This window comes from Pygocentrus nattereri, chromosome 20 (assembly GCF_015220715.1).
Source record: "Pygocentrus nattereri isolate fPygNat1 chromosome 20, fPygNat1.pri, whole genome shotgun sequence".
NCBI classification, from domain to species: domain Eukaryota; kingdom Metazoa; phylum Chordata; class Actinopteri; order Characiformes; family Serrasalmidae; genus Pygocentrus; species Pygocentrus nattereri.
In genome coordinates, this window is record NC_051230.1 from 12475993 (window position 1) to 12492917 (window position 16925).

General features: G+C 38.3%; 1 long non-coding RNA gene across 1 annotated transcript in view; it reads left to right on the forward strand.

Moving 5' to 3' along the window:
- The window catches only part of LOC108423584, a 61761-nt gene extending 52760 nt beyond the window's left edge, over window positions 1-9001 (forward strand). Inside the window, exon 5 of the long non-coding RNA XR_001857569.2 lies at window positions 8974-9001. This is a non-coding gene — a long non-coding RNA (uncharacterized LOC108423584). The remainder of the gene's footprint in view (window positions 1-8973) is intronic.
- Window positions 9002-16925: the final 7924 nt, after the last annotated feature.

The following is a 16925-nucleotide window of genomic DNA, read 5'->3' on the forward strand; positions in this document are numbered from 1 at the left end:
AATGGGATGTCTGGGCCCAGGGTGGGCCGACATTGAAAGGGGGGTGGATAGTCCACAAACAGGCCCTCACATTAAAACATTCATGAAGGAGAAGACCTGAGATGGCACTGTGGATTTGAGATGGGAATGAATTGGTGAATGAGTTTGCTTGTACTGATTTTTGTTTGATGTTAAGACGTGGTGGGTGGAGTCACTAAGTGCCAGTTACTGCAGGATATATTGTTTATTAATGATTTGCAATGGAACAATATGTTAAAATGTCCTCAAACAAGTCACCAAGGGTCTGGTTCTGTGTTGAACTATAGACCTCTCCATGCTCTGCCTCTAAATGCATTTTTTCATAGCAACTACTGTAAAGTACTGTAAAGTTGTAAAGTTATGAAAAATGCTAAAGGCCTTTACATTGATTGTGATTTATTTCTGCAAAGCAGTGACATGAATTCCTCTTTCATCATTTTCATCTCTGCCGTTGGCATGGTGACAACCAAGATCACTGATCAGTTGTGTTCTGGCAACTACAGCTTTAAACTTATGTTAAAAGGATTAGTTTGTCCTCTGCTTTCTCACAGATGTACTAGCATCTCCAAAAGCTGATCAAACTGGCTTGCCAAGGTTTAAGTGTCAGTCATGTGCAAAGATATGAGTGAAATTTTGTTGGTTTTTGGAGTGAAAATGAGTTAACAAATCTTCCATAGAGAACACACTGCTGCATTTTAATGTACAGTCAATGTTTATTGGCTAAATTTAACATATTGAATTTTTTTTTTAATTAAATTTTTTTTTTGTGAAAAGGTTATGGCACATTGCATATTTTGTTTTATTTGGTAGTTTTTTTCTTCAATATGTTGAATTAAGCAAATAAGTAGAAATTATGCAATAACATTTGCAGAAAAATGCCATGTTGAAGTTTAGTCCCTCTGGAGGATGTGTTAACTTATTTTCACTTAGAAAATCAACAAAACTTGTAATTTGACAGGGACTTTCCATCTCTTGCATACGCCTGTATATACAAAAGCTTTCCTGAAGTTTCAGCTCCTGAATGAGGTACTGAAACTTTCATATTTCACTGAGTAGTATAGTACAATTTCTCATTAGAGTGAATTGTTTGTGTTCTGTACAGCATGTGCAGCTTTGCAGCAACAGCTACAAAAGGATACATTTGTGGGCAGAACAGAATAGTTTCTGTGAGTGTTTTATCAATCAAGGTAATTATGCAAAAAATATATTAATAATGCAGGCCAGTATTTTAAGTCACATTAATAGTTCTCCAATAGGATTTTGATATATTGTAAGCAATATAGTCGCATATAATTGCAATATGGTACTTTGCCTATATTGTGCAGCCCTGCTTGTTACTAACCTTGCAATTCATGCATTGCGTATTATGGATATTATTATAAAACTTTTCAGAGTTGTATTCTTTGCACATGGTCCTCTACTGGTGGCTTGGTGTATGTTTATCATCATGTTATTACTGTATAATCAAACATGCGCGCCTACAGCTTCATATTCTCCCATTTCCACATCATGAAATGCCACGTGTGGAAACAATTTGACCATCATCATGCATGGAAAGTATCTCTGGCTAATTCGGTACACATGTCACAGTTTTATGTTCTTTGTCATGCACAGTATCTCCAAAAAATGAAAGGGTGAAGGTCAGAGAGAAAAAGACAGCTCACGAGAGAGAGAGAGAGAGAGAGAGAGAGATAGAGAGAGAGAGAGAGAAAGATGATGATGATGAGGAGGAGGAGGAAGCACTGTGGGTTGGATTTTCCACTGTGGGCTGATTGTAGAAAATTTGGGAGAAAATTTGGGCAGTGTTCCCAAGGATCTCTCACTGAGGAGAGGGAAGGAGGCCTCATGGTCACTTTTGTCTTCTTTTTGTGCCATCTCCAAAACTCGATTGTGTGGCCTGTGCCAGACACCGCATCCTGTGGAGATTTTCACAAATGTCTGCACTCAATTAGAAAAAAGAGGGAAAAAGCAAAGAAAAGGCAAGATTTGGAGACACGGTAGTGGTTCAAATTTGACATTTGCCTCGTTCAGTATTTTGCACACTGAGGAGAACACCACATTTAATTTACTTCCTTCACACAGGCATCATTTCCACATATATTACATCAGTACAGCTTTTGGTCTTTTACTTATTTGTGGTGATAGGTATGTTGATGTAACATGTTGTTATTTACATAAAAAAAGTTACCCTATACATTGTGTATAGACAAATGGGCTAATTATTGGGCTTTGCAGAGATGAAACCTTGTTAATTAAAGGCAAAACATGCAGAAGAGCAAAAAGCTTGGGGACATGACTGATTGTTCAATAATTCTAGAATCTTTGCTTTATTTTATACTTTTTAGCTTTCCTGCTATTTCTTTAGAGAGACTGTTTTCTAGGAAAGGGTGATGCATGGACAGATGCATAATTGCATTAGAACTTTTTAATACTGAAATATTATTAAAAAAAGGCAAAGCATACACAAGCTGGAAACGAGAAAAAGCACGGTTTGGAGACTGTGTTTGCTTTGTTGTTTGTTTTGTACTTTGGCTGATACTTCCTATAGGAGTTCTCATGCAGATGTATTATTCCGGTATAACACTTGTTAATAGCGAAATGTTGTTGATTAAAAGTGAAGCTTAAATACATTGAAGGAAAAGTATCATTTGCAGACAAAAGTGGGTCAGATGTGATGTTTGCCTTGTTCTTTGTATGACTCATTTGCTTCTATTTCTCGTGGAAAGATTGCATGGATGGCTGCATACTTGCATGACATTCGATAAAACTGAAATCTTGCTAACTGAAGGTAATGATACAAATTTGGTCTCCCACACATGTTTGGGAGACAGAAGTGGTTCAAATATGTGTTTTGTATCTTCACTGATTGTTCTCATAGGGACCCAGATGCATAATTGCATTCTGACACTTTTTAATAGTAAGACATTGTGAAAGGTGAAGCTTACATAGATTGAAAAACATAAAACAGAAATGTTTTAATTATGCTGGTAAAGTACCTTGACCAATATGTAAAAATAACCTACAACAGACAAACAAAGGAATACAAATGCATGTTTTTCTGTGTTATAAAGTATCTGTATCCAATTCGGTCTGACTGCCTAAAGTGCTTGATTCAGATTAAAGAGACAGTGCCTCAAGACCGCGATGCACTGTGTAAATTGACATTCGGCACAGCGTGGCAGTGAAGTGTAAATACTGTACGTGCTTGCCGTAACTTGCTGTTTCTCTCAGTAAAATGCAAATGATGAGCTGCGCCACACAGACCGCGCACACAAATTGACGCATCTCACAAATAGATTATTTCTGATGTTGTTTTAGGCATCACAGCCATCGAGTGTCAGCCAGCCACCATGGCAGTTGCTTTTTTTCTCTCCCTCGTTTTTTTGTATTTTTCATCAGTGCTGAAGCCAATCTGTTTAGCCGATAGTGCCAACAGGGCCTGCGTACGCGCGGAAACGTCTCATTTCAACTTTCACGCTAGCTCAGGAAGGGAAAACAAATCAGGACGCGTTAGTCGATTTGAAGGTGGATGTGTGTAACTGTGGTGACAAGTGCTCGGACGCAGCGTGCCAGTTGCCAGCAGTTTGCATTAAGTTACGCAAAACGTTAATTGGAGAGTACCTGGCTCCACTTCACTGCCTGCTCTGTGTTTGGCAGCATCTTCAACAGCGAGCTCACTGCTGTTTCACTTGATTATCTTAAAATGAGGGGGGAAAAAACTGCCTAATTTTTTTTTTTTTTTTTGAAAATGTCTGAAAAAAAAAAATCCATCCAAAACATGCCCTCAGCTTGTTGGCATGCTGTTTGCTTTTGATTTTCGGAAGTCCCTGAAATCGATTTTCAGCAGTGATTGCGTACATTGAGGCCAATCAAAGAGCTTGAATAACTCCTGCACTATGATCGCACATCATACAATGATTGTTGTAGTGAGCATCTTTTTTTTAATCTTTATTTTTTCAGGATTTTTTCCCCATATGACCTCAGAGCATGCCTTTCAAATGGTTTCCAGTTGCTAATGTGATGGCGCGTTTTGTTTCTGATTTGCTAGTCATTAAGTGAACATTCTTTCATCCTCAGTACAGAAGAAATGCAGCGACTCGTGCCAAGTCCATGCTTCTTGCTTTCATACTTTATATGCCCCGATAATGGCTTTGAATTTCCTTTTATTTGAATAGAAACACCTACAATAAACACAAACGCTGTTATTAAACAGTGATATCTGCTGCATCTACTCCAGTATTGCCTTTTTTATTCGTTGTGTCAGGCGAGGAAAATAAATTGACATAAATTACAATGTTTGTACTTATCCCTTAGACTGGAATTGCTCAGTAATGTATATAACAACATTGGGAAGCTGTTTAGTTGTAATGCATGGCTGCTTTGTGTGAAGAAGACATCACCTTCTGAGCCACGCTTTTGTGGGCCGATGAAAAATGGTCTTTCATTTAATGCCGTAATGCATTACAGTGTTTGCGGTGCAGGAAGCAGATTGATTAGGGAGTGGGGAGAGATTAATAACATGCGCCTTTTGGTTATGACACCCATTGTTTCGTAGATGCCCTGTAGAGGTGTGTTCCAAAAAATGCATCCTCGTGTAAAATATTGACCCCACAGCGTTTCATTACTCTCCCCCCCCTACAGACCGATGCTCCTAAACAGTAATAAACTGCTACCCCCGTTTTTTCTTCCACGGGAAAATATGGTGCGTCAACTCACCCTTAAAAACAACTGTCTGTTTCAGAAGCTCGAGTGTCATGGAGGTTATGGCACTTAATGAAAGTGCTAGTGTCCCAGACAGAGATGAGGAGTCTCACTTTCTGACAGCTGAGACGAAGTAAAGCTCAGCTTATTGCCTTGCACTATAACCTGAGGAGAACCTCCCAACCAGTGGAGACTGAGCTACTAGTTTGTGTCCTGCAACCCTACCTGGGTCCTGTCCAGCAAAACAGGGTTTCTTGCTTAGCTAACTAACTTTAAACTTAAGAACAAGCAATTTTTTGTTGATAATAAATATGCGTCTTCCACAGAGAACACACATCGGCATGTTGTAGTTGTTGAATTTAATATTGGGGGGGTTGGGGGGGGGGGGGGGGGGGGGTCAAATGTGGCCTGTGCAAAGGTTATGGTCATTTTTCTGTTTTGTGGAGTTCTTTTCCAGTTTGTTAAACATTTTAATGCATTTTTTCCATCTAGAGAGAAAACAAACAAAGTATGTAGTTTCTCCAGGGTGTTTTGCATGCAACTGTGTAACCAGCGCAACATGGTTTGGATTCTTTTTGCATTCTTTGTACCAGGTATACTTCTCTTTCAGGCTCAAACTTTGACACAAACTTTGAAACTTTGGTCATCTAGTGGGATGGACTTGAGTTCTCTGCAGAGTGCATTTCCATTAACAGGAAATCAAGAAATAATAATAATAAAAAAACTAATGTATACTATATATATACACACACACACTAATGTATACTATATATATATATATATATATATATATATATATATATATATATATATATATATACTAATGTATACTATATATATATATATATATATATATATATATACACTAATGTATACTATATATATATATATATATATATATATATATATATATATACTAATGTATACTATATATATATACACTAATGTATACTATATATATATGTGTATATATATATATATATATATATATATATATATATATATACACACACACACTAATGCATACTATATATATATATATATATACACACACACACACACACACAAATGTTTTTCCACACCTCCAAAGTTCAGTCTTAGAAGCCTTGTTTTTTTGCTTCTCATGGTGCAAACAATCTGAAGCACATTAAATGATGTTGAGGTCTGGACTCTGGGGTGGTCAGTCCATTGTTAAGTAGCTTCGTTTTACCATTTTTGTCTATTTCCTTTTTTTTTTTAAGAAAAGGCTTCTTGACGGCTACACATCCTTTTAGACCTGTAGTATTGAGCTGTCTTCTCCAGAAGGATGGACAGAAACCTCTATGGATTTTTTCAGACCTGAAGCAAGAGTTTGATTTTCTGCCAGAGATAAAAGCTTTAAGTACTGTTTATCTGATGGTGACAATTTTGGTGATCTACCAAGTCTTGTACGGTTGTTAGGAATTCTTTTTCTCTATCTTTTAATCATTCCTTTATATCTAATTTCCTCAGAAATACCGGTCCCACTTTATATTAATTGTTTCTTATGACTATGTAATTACACATGAATAACATATATAACATCACTGTAACTACTGATGATTTAGACACAGCTGGATTACAGAAGTGCAGCCTATGCAATTACACATCTTTATCAACTTCAGTTTTGCCTCGTGTAATTACATAAGTGTATCTTCAACACAGGGACTTTCCTGTAAGTGTGTTAGTTACACTGTGGACAGTTCCTGTGTAGTTGTTGTATAGGTACAATGTAATAATGGAGTGGTAATAGAGACATTCCTTTGGGAAAATGCAACCCATTTAATTAATGTCACTAAAGTTACATTTTAAGATAAGGGTTCATCTGCTGTGAGGCAAAACTGAAGTTGTTCCTCTTGTATAATTACATAAAATCTACTTCTTTAATCCATCTGTAACAGTGACTAAATCATTAGTAGTTACATTGTTGTTGTATATGTTGTTCACACGTAACTACAGAGTTATTACAGACACTTAATATAAAGTTGGGACCGATCTCATGAAACATTTACATCTTGTACTTAATAGCTGTTTGGACTGGACAGTAAATAAATGAAGGATGGTCTCTCACTTTTGCACAGTACTCTGCCTCATATTAGTTTCAGAGTAGTCACCAAGATTAAGATTACTAACTGAATAGTAAGAATCCTGAATATTTTTGTTGTGAGAAGTGACTTAGGTGATGATTTCAGTGCAGTGTGTTATAAATGCACTCTTGAAAATGCAAAATGCTTCTCTTTTCTTTTGGAGAAGGTGCAAGACAGGAGAAAGCGAGCTTAAAAAGCAAACGGTTCGCAACAATTTGGAGTAGATTACATGATTCAGCTCCTGCTCGCTGCCCCCCCCTGCAGAGCGTCTGAGTCACACAGGCCTCATGCAGGGAGGAAAACGGATCATCCCCGACACCCTTCCACTTCCAGCTTTATGACACTCCACACTGACTTGTGCTGCAGGCTGCTGCGTGTGCCATGAATCCACACGCCACGCTGCTTATAGCGGTTTTGTACGCACATAAAGGAGGAAAGATGGAGGCAGTGTGCGCACGTAACGCTTTTCAACCTGGTAACAGGGCGTAAGAAGACACGGTGAAAGCCAGACGTTTCAAAGCTGGGTCACTGAATGAGGATTCACTTAGGAGTGTCTCATCTTCTGCCAATGACCTGCTAACGCACTGACACGTGTTGGGAAGTTAAGAAACTTGAGCAAAGTTAGCACTTTAAGTATGAACTCAACAGGGCCTGACGATGTGATCCTTCTGTGCCTCATACTGACACAAATTTTAAGAAGAAAAAGATGTTGAAGAGCAATAATATCAGCTGATATGATTGTCAGTTGTCAAATTTTTTAAAGCTTTAATGAACATAATTTTTTTCTTAATTTATTTTTCTTATTTTTCATCAGGTTTTTGTATGAATTTGCTACAAACAGTTATCCTCATCCATTTTACATGTTTGATTTTAAGCATTGTGTGGTATTTTATCTTCAAATTTATCAGTGATATATATATATATATATATATATATATATATATATATATATATATATATATATATATATAAACTGATGTACGAGCTGGTAACAGTTCAGTGCTAAGAAGGGAACAGTTGTCTTTGCGTCATGTATGTCTGTTTAATATGAAATGTTTTTAAATATCCATTTACTAATGATAAATTGTGTAACCTGATATAACTGTATCAGTATGATACAATGTATCAGTTGAGCCCTAGATCAAATGGCTAATTGTGAAAAGCACACAACAGTCTGAATCTTCTGTGAGTGAAAGTGCATGTGTTGAAAACAGATTAGCAGACAGTTAAAATATCTTAAAGTTGTCAAACATTTTTGTGCATAAATGATTAAAAACCACATCTAAGGTTTTTTTTTATTTATTATACTTAGAACAATGTGAAAAAAGTGGATTTTTTCATGTCACTTCTATAATATGAACATATCATTACTATCCAAATGAAAAGATGCATCTCAATTTTTAAAAATCTTTGCCTTTCTAGATTATTTGAGCACGGCAGCTGCTTTACATTGTGTGAAAATTTCATGATGATTGGACCAGCAGAAATGCTCTGAATTGGCTTGGAATAAAACCTCTCACATTAACTTACATTGAACATAAAGAACATTTCTGCCCTCTCCTGTAAAGTTACCATTTTAGAGATATTTGTTTTTCTTTGGTCAATGACTCTATGTGAACAGGGGTGCAGGACAGTGTTAACATCACATAATTTGTACCAATGAATCAACAACCTCTAGCTGAAAAAGATGAATCTCTCCTGTGAAATAATAATGAAACTATTCCAGAGAAACTTATGACATCTGAAGAGTTTAATGCCTCACGGAATGTTATTTTATTAATTAGTTAAGAAAATGCTGCCTGATGCCTGAGACATTGTTTTACAATAATTAGGATAAGATAATCCTTTATTAGTCCCACAGCGGGGAAATTCACAGTTGTGAGAAGGTTCTGGCCTAAAATGTGTATAAAGTACATTCATGGCAGGACAGGCCACTGTGACCTCAAATAGACCCCAGAGAAAATGTATTTTCAGATTTACGCAAGGCAAATATATTTATATAGCACCTTTCAAACACTCAAAGTCATTCAAAGTGCTTTACACATGAGAAAAAACACTATTTAGCACTATTCTACCATTATCAGTGTTACACATGCAGGTTCACCGGTGGTTTTGGATAGTAAATAACATGCTTGTATTTGTGTTGTAGACATTGTGACGTCTGGCCCCTTTCACCACCACTGTAAAGACATTGGAGTCCGTAAGTTTCACATTAATTTCACATTAAACCACTCTGAATGACTTTTTTTGCATCTCAACAATAAAATTATCCAGAAGCAAATCAGTGGACCTCCCCTTTAACATAAGAGCAGTGAAGTGCTAGCAGACATTGGCCTTTTCAAGCATTTTCAAGGAACTTTTTTTTCACATAACTATGAGCATGGCCATCTTAAATGAAGCTTATTTTAAAGCTTAGTCATTTTTAAATAATAAAATATCATCTGTTACTCTAAAACATGGGTCTTGAATTAAAATTCAATAAGGTCCAGTTAGAGAAAATCTCCTCAGGCAAAGGTCTGGAACATCATAAAGTCTAACTAGATACAGATTGATGATTCAGTGCCATATACTGTTTACTGAAGTAGCCTAGTAGTTATATCAACATCTTCTGTAGTCAACCACTGAATGTCAAATCAAATGAAGTACAGTTCAGTAATACTTCAGCAACGTTCATTGTCAGTTTTCTCTTTTCAGAGCATGCATGTTAAATAACTTCCCTCTGACTCACGTTCTTCTCTGGCTGCTCTGTCTCGCCTCATCTCTCCCCTGTATGTGCGTCGCTCACTCAGTGCTCATCATAATGAACAGGTCTGATTGGCTGAGTTGCGTCACCTGTGATATTTACAGTGCATGCAATTGGTCTGTGAGTTTCCCGGGTGCTAAAGGGTTACTGGTAAGGCTAGAAAAGGTATGCAGATTCAAATAGTCTAAATTAAATATTTCTCCATAGTTTATCAGCTATAGGTCCAGGTCCACATAGGATAGCATCTGGGTCCGGACTCGGACCGCGGTGTACCTGTCAGCAACCTCTGCTCTAAAGTATCAGTATTAGTACTGGGTAGGAAAAAGTGGTATTGTGCCATTTTTAAATGTAACAAAGTAATACATTCTGAGGGCCTAGAAAAATTAAAGTGTAAAAATAGGATTTATACAGTAATATGAGAGGCAGGAAAAAAATCTGATTATCAACAGTAGGATTGTGGCTGCAAGAGAGAGAAAACATACAAATAATATCTGACAAAAACAAAGTCCACGCTAATGGCATCACTATTTATAGAGCCACTATATCCCAATTAGTCAAATGCGTAAAAAGCTTGATGTTATCAAGCGTTAGCTTTCATGTTAGATTTTCTCCCTCCCTCCCATCCTTTCTGCTGTACCTTTTAGCTGCAGGCCCAGCTTTGCTCTTTTTTATTTAATTTACTGCCAGCCTGTTTTATTTATTTCGCATGTTGCACAAATTGCTTTTTGACCTTGCCTGTTATGAAGCATAAATGAATTGAAAAGCCATTGATACGCAGAAGTCTGAGCGCTGACTGTGCTCTGGCATTAATCTTCCCACCTGCAGGGACACTGCCACAAGGGTCAGGTTTTTTCCTCTCCATTATCTTAAGAGGGCAGAGAAAACCTCCTTGTAGCCCTCTGCACTGGCCAAAAAAGCACGAACACTGCCACCTCTCCCTTTTCATCTCTCTCACTTTTTTTCTGCAGAGCTCCGGAAAATGCATCTCTTGCATTCTCTTATGACAGTGACAGAGTGAACAGAGGCCTTTTGTTGTATTCCTCGTTATTTGTAATGTTGTGTTCTTGGTTACTAGTCTCAGTGATGCAACAGATTCTCTGATCCTGCTTCCTTACTTCCATCCAGTTGCTTACATTTAAGCTAAATATGTGAGTATTCTTGTTTATGTAGGTCTTTCTTAGTAAGGCCGTATTTTTCTGAAGAAATGTTTTACATCATGTAGAATTCATTGCAGTTTGATCAAGATTTAAGTAACGCTTTTAATGCAATTTAAAAAAATTGTCATCTTGAAAACCTTATATCATTGACTCAATTACATGACACCTACTTCCTAGCTCTTCATGAAAACTGACATAAACCTTCATTAATATTTATAAAAACATATTTGAATAGACATCATCTGTCATAAAGCCTGCTTTTGTTAACATTATGTCAAGGTGACATAACACTTATGTCAGGCAACATCATATTTTTTCTTGGTTGAACTGACAGCACATTCTGACTGACTTTGTAGCTCAGTGCATGTTAGTGACATAATGCTGTAATAATCCTACATAATGTCACGTCAACAGCATTATGTCATTGTGACATACACTGAGTTATAAAGTCAGATATTACAAAGTGCTCTGTTATTTCATCCCAGAAATCTGACATAGGTGTTATGTCAGACATAGGTGTCATTGACTTCAAAACTAACAAATGCAATTTTTACGACAAATTATGCCTGTTGGAATGAGTGTTTATACATGTTTATGAAGGTGTATGTAAGTTGTCTTGAAGGGTTTTTGTAGGCATTATGTAGCTTTATAAACACTCCCCCTGAGTAAAGTGTTACATGGTTCTCCTCTTACCCTAAAATATAGTCCATTAGCCAAGACATGAAGTTTTGCACTGGAGCTACAAGCAGTAGAAACTCATAACCTTTTGGAGATGTTTAACATCATACAAACTGCATGCCTATATCCTCACACGCTGGCTTCAAGTAGCTTTGAATCGCTGAGCAATCTTAAATAGATGTGCTTATATGATTTCCATAGTTTATGAAACCACATAAGCTTATCATGTGGTTTCATACATGTCTGCAGGCCAGTGCAGACATTCTGAGGGGCAAGGGCTCAAGGGAATGAAGGGCAACATATGTGTGAATCAAATTTCATTTAGTTTAGAGTGTATTACAGCCACCTGTATCATGAGACGAGACAGTGCGATCATGTTTCAGAGGAAGCCAAACATGTTAAGATTTTTCCTAAGGTAGACAAAAATATTAGGTTTACTGCCCAAGCAGAGATTTGAACTCCAGTCTCCAGAAGAACAGGTTATAATGTTATTCACTGTGCTACCTGATTATTTTGTGCGAATTATTCGTGTCCTTGTTACCGCCTGGTTGGATGCTGTTCAAAAGTACCACATTATGAAATATTATGCTTCCTTTAAGAATAAACACGCTGGCCTCAAGCTGCCCTGGGGTCTGTCTGAGCAGCCTGACAGCCTGAGATTTGGCAGAAATATGGAAAAACGTACATACATTTGACTATTTTCCTATTTACTATGCAAAATAACTAATGAACATACATCTTCTCTGTTTCTGTATGTAATGTTGATGAGGGTAAAATTAGAGTAAATCTGAAAGAAGTTTTCTTTGGGTGCTACTTTTCCTTGCCACCCTACAAACCTGCATGCAGTTTAAAAGTCTGTTTTAGGCCAAAGCCTTCTCAGAACAGTCATCTAACAGGGACAGGCATCATGCAGTGTATTTTCTTTCCTCTTTTGTTTAGCGTGACCTCTATTTGTCATGTAAAGCAAGCATGTCTGTGTATTTTCAAGCTCTGAAGTGCAGCCTTTAAAGCGAAGCCTGCCACCATCCGCTCATGGTGTCATGCACTGTGCAGCATGTGACATGTTTTTCCATCACGTCCACTCACGCTCTGGTGTCACACCGTTCTTGCATTCATTCCAGCTCCTGAGCAGGATCTATGGCGTGTCAACACGTTTCCACCATGCTAATGTCTCCAGTGCCAGAGCTGCCGTTAAAGCTGTTGACCAGATAGAACTCTGGCAATGGGATTTCAGCCCAAACTGTCAGATCACATTCTGCACACACTTTGGGTCCGTGTTATCTCCTTTCACTGCTTTCCTTACTGCTCTAATTCAGTGCATTGCTCTCCGAGCGCGATTTTGTCAACTTGCTCGGCTGTTAAAAGCAATGTTGGCCAAGGCCACAGGTCATTCACGACTGAAATGATCCATTCTAGCGGTCCTGGATGAACAGCGCTTGTTATTGTGCCATATTTTTCCTTAACAAGCTTACACAGTAGCCTACCATTGTATATGCTCCACCTACTCATGTTGTTTTCCCACACAAACAGTTGTTTGCTTATTCCTACCCTGTCCTCCCTGATATTTTTGCAGAAAAATCTACATGACTGCTTCGTACGATGATTTCATCTGGGCATTCTTCTGCCATAACATGAATGAAAATAGAGGACTCCACACTTAAAAGGGATTTTTGATTAAGTTTGATATTGTCAGCATCGTTCATTGTCAGTTTGGGCCACAAGCTCCATAGTTATAGCTAAAATATAGCTATATTAGCAATCAAATGAAAATACTAGTTTAATTTTAAGTTGTTGTGTTGCATTAGTTACTCATTCTACAATGAAAGTTGATAACATGGTTGAGTTAGTTTTTATGTAGTTTGTTTCTTTTCATTTCTACTAGAATGCATTTGCTTTGTGCATTGTGTTCAGTCTGAATCAGCTGGGTTTTTAACCTCATTGCCTGATTTGGCATGCTTTTGTCAGGCACTCTTCATGTAGTGTAATTTGGAGAGAGCATGATCGAGCTAGAGAGAGTAGGGGAGAGCAGGGAAAGGATTAGAAGTGAGGGATTGCTTTGCCAGCAGGGTGGTGTGAGGTGAAAATAAGGGAAGGAGAATTTCATTTGCATACCCAGCATGCCATCCGGACCTTTCTGGAGAGCTTGTGCCTTCTCCACCACTGAGCTTGGCAAGTGCCTGCTCATTCTACTGGGTTAAGTTTATAAGCCGGGTGGGGGGGCCGATGGCACGGGGAAGGCTTTAAAGCTTCGTAAAGGGAGTCTGTGGGGCAAGAGGGTGCCATCGGAGCCCATTTACATGTTTGCGCAGTGTAAAAAAGAGATTGAAATCCTTGACACGGCGCACACCCCGAGGAATTAGCCCAATTCGCAAGCTAGGCAAAGATGGCCTTGTTGTGGCGTGAGGGCTTGTAAGGTAATTTTCAGCGAGCAAACAAGTGATCTCATTATCCACCTGCACCTGAGATGTCCAGGAACCCCCCTACTCGCCCCCCACGAATCCCTCATTCACTCACTCCTCCATCCATCCTCTCTTTCTCATCGTCCGTCGTCCAGGCCTTAGCTTTATTAGAGCACAACATCTTTTCCAGTGACTGCACTTGTGCGCGCCGGTTCAGGGTCAAGTCAAGGGCGCCACAGCCTAGATTGAAATCATTTGTCACTCAGGGAGTGGATTTGGGCGCAGCAGACGGGATACGTTCCCTCGCTCTCTCCGCCAGCACCTTTGACACCACGAGCATCCGGACTACGCAGATGTGCCCCCGGAACACATTACGCCAACGAGACCCCCTTTATTTCACATTAGCCCGGCCTCTCTAACAGCGCGCCATCGGCTGCGGAAGAGGAAAAGGCACTCTGGTGCAGTCAGCATATATTCTAGAGTGTTCGGGAGCTGTTTCCGGCCTCGCTTTGACAGCGCTAAAATTGCCCCTCAAGTGACCGCGATAATCACCACGCCTTTCACAGCTGAAAGCGACAAAAAGCGAATAGGGAGGCAGGAAAAAAAAGAATGAGAAACAATTCTGTTGGAGGGGCCGCTTGTTTCTTAACTGTTGTAACGGTGTAAAGTGTTGCAATTTAGTTGAGAGCACACAGGGTTTTTTTCTGTTTCTGTGTCTCCTGCCATCTCTCTCTCTCTCTTTCTCTCTCACTCGCTCGCTCTTTTTTTTCTTCATGGTCAGCAGGAGCTTGCATGAACAATGGCTGGTGCTGAGGTAGCATGTGGAAAATGACTTTAATACACCATATAGAATGGCTTATTGCTTTGGTCAATAGGCTGCAGTGAGGACGGTGCATTTGGCCGCTTGGGAAGGTTACTGCTCTCTGAACTGCATGACTGATACAGCCAGGCCTTCTTATGGGCTCCCAAATGGAACAACCCCGACATTAAATGTAAGATTAGCCCACAGACATACTAGATATAGATGGCTACACATATTGTACATACAGGTTGCATGCATGTAAATAGCCGGCAAGTACAGTGATACGGCCTCTGGTTTATTGTTAAAGGCCGTAGTTGTGTAATGTGGTGATGCATTTTGTGAATTTGTGTCTTTTGCACAGAAAATAAAAAAAAAAGCAACAGGAGCATTTTGTCTGATTTCCTCTGGAAAGAATGAAAGACAGAACGGGTCTTCTAGCCAAGACAAAAGAAAACTGAGGGCATGTTGAAGAGTCAGTGACCGTATCTACATGCATTCACACTAAAAATCTGGTCATTACCTGATTGCAGGCAGAATGTACCAGTGGTCACACAAATAGCGTGTTACGAAATTTTATATTCAAGAAATCCAATAAAGGCACCTCTATTTCTAGCCAAATAAACAGGTTATTCAGTGTATGTGTACAGGTATAATGTAGTGATGAGCTGCTTTGGAAGAAATAAACCCTGTAGACCTAATTCAAAATTACACCTGCATCAACACATCAAAAACAGAAACAACTAAAGTTCTAGTTCTAGTTCTAATTTTATTGTTATGATTATTATTAAACTACGTCTTTAGTCACTTCTTTGTTTCGTTTATTGGAACATTAACAGGCAACTGTGCATACATAATGCACTTACAAAGAATTCATTATGTATTTAGACAGAAATCAAATTATTGACTGAGACGTGTAGTTTACCCATTATCAGATTATCAAACAAAGTCATTTAGAGGGATTTGTGAAATGCTCTGTCCTAAACAAACTCAAGTCTGAATTGTTCACAGTGGTGGTGAAAGGACCCAGACGTTGGAAGCATTTAATGCCTCTAAACACTCCCCACAGAAAGTTATAAAACAAAATGTTTGCATATAAACTGTCTGGTGAGACACTGGTTTACAGAAGATTTGAAATAACCTTTTTTTTATTTTTATTAAATCCATTCATGACAGAGTGGTGTATGCAGGTCATTGTACGGCAAAGCAGACCCAGACTTTCCCCATATTTGGTCATGATCAACGTCTACAGATATCTTCAAAAATTGTCTACAAAACAAACAGCCATAATTTTTTACTATCCAAACCATCACATGTCTTCTAAGTAAGTTTATATACACAAAATTAGACACAGAGTGGTTTTGGGTAGTAAAACAACATGGCTGTTTGTTTTGTAGACATTGTGACCCATGGTTCCTATCACCACTGTAAATGAATCTGTCAGTAAGTTTGTCTACAATCAGCCCTTTCACATCAAACCACTCGGGATGGCTGTGTTTACATCTCAGTAATTGAGTTATACAGACAATTTGAAAAATCCTCTAACGAAGCGGAATTCCTCTATAAGGGCATGTATATATGCTGAATAAAATGATTTCCAAAATCTGATTTTTGGCAGTTATCAGATAACCCTGTACATGTAAATGTGTTCAGTGTGCCGGTAAACGGGTGAGATTGAGAGATCATTAAGGGCAGAGCTTTTTCTTCTCAGTGTGTTCTAATTGGCCCAGAGGAAAGCTCTCCATATGTGCTCTCTCTAATGTAGCGCAGACTGCTTTAACACATGCTGTAGGAGACCACAGCCAGGTGGGTTAAGTAGCTCACACATGTATGCACACAGGCAAAGATTTTCTGGTTGAATCACTTGTTTAGCATGCCAGGTGTGTGTTCACCCATTTGCACATACATGATTTGATACTTTTCTCTACCATAAATTATTAAATAAAGATTTAGACACATTTTAATTTATGTTTGGGCAACCACATTTTCTGATGTGTACAGGATTTCCATATGAATGAAATAAATTACAAAATTGACACACATGAATCAGGTACACATTTGAATTTCAACATGTCCTTTTTTGGTGGATAAAGGACCCATAACATGGAAATGAATTTTGCTTGCATGAATTTTGAAATGAAAGAGCTTTTATTATGTAAACATTATTTATATAATACGCATTTATGTTGTATAAATCTCAAAACATATTCACTCCACAGTTCTTACAGGCCATTTATGGAAACTAAGCTGCAGAAACAGCCCATGAATTCATTGTTTTGATGTTATGTAAACCAATATATATATATCCACCTAAACAGCCTACAG